Raw genomic sequence first — 2,774 nt, forward strand, 5'->3', positions numbered from 1 at the left:
ATCGAAAAAAAAGTGATTACAATGCTTCCATTCGGAAGCAAAAACAATTAAGCGCATTCGACTGTAAGATTTTTGGAATTCTTTTGATATTCTGTTGACAATTTGCTGAAAATCCAATTCGTTTTTGCTTCTGAACGGACTCTTTGTAATCGTCGATTTTTACCATCTTCTAATATTGCTTGGAAATGATGTAGAATATCATGAAACGTCACACACCAGTAGTTTTTGGGTCAAGATGCGACAGTTCCAACTTTCGCACCTCCAACTTTTCGCTTCTCTAGAGTTTGAATACCCCGTTCTATCAATTTGATATGCAAAACTGTTCAAAAAATATTGACAATACCTTTACAAACAAGGGTTTTAGGGTCGATATTTTGAGTGTCGGCGTCGGCAAACTTTTCGTCAGTCTCGGGTCTTGAACACTGATTCGTTGTATTCTATTATCCTCCCACTTCTTAGGAATTAAATGATGACGTATGTTTAAAACTGTTTATAAGGCGCAGTTATACGCCTGAACGTCTATCTTGTTTTTCAGGGCATGGAGGTAACACACAGTCTTCTCTTCATTCTGCAGACATGTATTGTTTTTAAAATCCGTCTCTGTACCCAAATTTATGGTCTCTCGTGCAGATAATATCTGGAAATATACAGCCTCCTCATCACCAAGAGTAAAAATACGGCAAGCATTTCTGCACAGCTCTCTAATATTTTTTTATTTTTGGTTCCGCATGTATACCCTCTCGGGTTTTTACATTTTGTTCCCTTCCTTATCTGCGTTACCATGGGCCGACTTACTTTATCCCCAACTGCACCCCATTCGGGATTGGACTGCCAGGGAAACCATGGAAAACCTCAGTCGTGCAGCCGACCGATAATGCAGGGATTCCACTGTGTCCATTGGTCACACTGACTCAATGGGCACAGTGGTTCTCTACATTCGTGCCTAGCGACTGTAGTCCCACGCGGTTAGGTGTGCCTAAGCGGACACCCATCCAAGTACTGGGCAGACTGAACGCTGCTTAGCTTGGATGACCGCCGGAGCCACACACTCCCCGCGTGACCACTACAGCCACTTACAGCTCTCTAATATTATGTAAAGCGTCCCGCACTTCTGTATCCCCATCATGCCACTCGATTCCGTGATTGTTGGTTGTGAGTCTATTGTTCGTCTCACGCCAGCAGGTAGAAAGTTCTAAGTACGGGTAAGGTGCATTCAAAATCCAGTGCGAAAGAAATACTCCCTCAGTATCAGCAACAGCAATTTCGTTTGGTAAGAATTTTTGCCACTGAAACCTTGAATAACGATAGCGACATGCATGTTGATGCGATCACCACAAGAGACTTTTTTATAATGAAGAACCGGACAGGTGGATAAAGTAATATATCTGACGACGTAGGCGGGGAGAAATCGGGGTGGGGGAAATCTATCAGTATCATTTTAATGTTTCATTTTTATTTATTCTTCATTCACAGCGAAAAAGTTACATATTTTTGCGTTTCTGCTGCTACGCGGTTTCTATTTTTTCTGCATCAACTGCCAAGCGTACTTCTTTAACAATTTTACCGGTATATAATGTGACAATTTATCCGAAGAAATCAAAAAGGTTTTCAACATTCACATTTTTATATGCAAGATTGTGACGAGTCATGTCAAACAAGTGTTCAAAATATTTGAAAATGGTTTTTATTATAATATCATGTGACAACCACTTTTTTCTATTACACTCCATGATTTCCATCCACAAAAAAGTAGTCAAGTTGTCCACAACACCTTGCTTATACGTCTCACCAGGTATATTCTTCAAATACTGCATACGTTGATTAATCCAGGTCTTCCGCCATAATAGACAGCGTATCGTGCTATCCAACACCTAGATATTCGCCTTAGCTCCAAGATCAGAGATGAGGTTTGCTCTGTAGCCAGAACTTGAACGGGTGAAACCAATTCTTTTACCTGGACCACAGGATATCTATGTAAATTTTTCATCATCCTCCGGTGATTTAGACTCATCAGCGAAATACTCAAGCATGAGTGGCATATGTTCAGTCATGCTGTGCCATTCTGAAGGGGTCAGTGTGATCACTGCCCGGGAAATGTTGCCAACTCCAGAGGCTCCTAGATGAAAAACTTCCAGTGCATGAAGGAAGTCCACTGATTTCCAAGCTACCACCCCACAAGATTGACGTGGGAAGGCACAAACCTATCCGACAAAGGGTCAGAGTCGTGTCTGAACACATTAAACTATCAATGTGGAAGGAAGTAGATGAGATGCTCCGAGATGGAGTCATCAAACCATCCGAAAGTGACTAGAATAGTCCCGTCGTGATGGTTAAGAAAGCCAGCGGAAAATATCGGTTTTGTATCGATTTCCGCCGGGTAAACGAAGTAACGAAAAAGGATGCTTACCCGGTTGCAAATATGCCCGGCATCCTTGATGAGTTGCGATAGGCCAATTATATCACGACACTCGACTTGAGTGCCGCGTATTGGCAAACATCGTTGGCAGAGGACTCGAAAGAGATCACTGCATTCACAGTGCCGGGAAGAGGGTTTTTCAGTTCGAACGCATACCGTACGGACTGACAAATGCACCCGCTACCTTCCAAAGAGCCCTGGACAAATTAATCGGTCCAGAGATGTATCCCCACGTGTTCGTGTACTTGGATGATATCATTATCGTCTCAAGGACATTTGAGGAACACCTCACGTAGTTGGGAAAGGTCCTCGATAAGTTGAGAGATCACGGTCTCACAATAAATCGAGAGAAGAGTGT

General features: G+C 42.5%; 1 pseudogene; it reads right to left on the reverse strand.

Annotated features, from left to right (window-relative positions):
• Nucleotides 1-230: 230 nt before the first annotated feature.
• LOC107047687 lies at nucleotides 231-1,293 on the reverse strand (annotated as a pseudogene).
• Between the last annotated feature and the right edge of the window lie 1,481 nt (nucleotides 1,294-2,774).

This window comes from Diachasma alloeum, unplaced genomic scaffold (genome assembly GCF_001412515.2).
Source record: "Diachasma alloeum isolate Michigan unplaced genomic scaffold, Dall2.0 Dall_scaffold_78852, whole genome shotgun sequence".
Lineage (NCBI taxonomy): Eukaryota > Metazoa > Arthropoda > Insecta > Hymenoptera > Braconidae > Diachasma > Diachasma alloeum.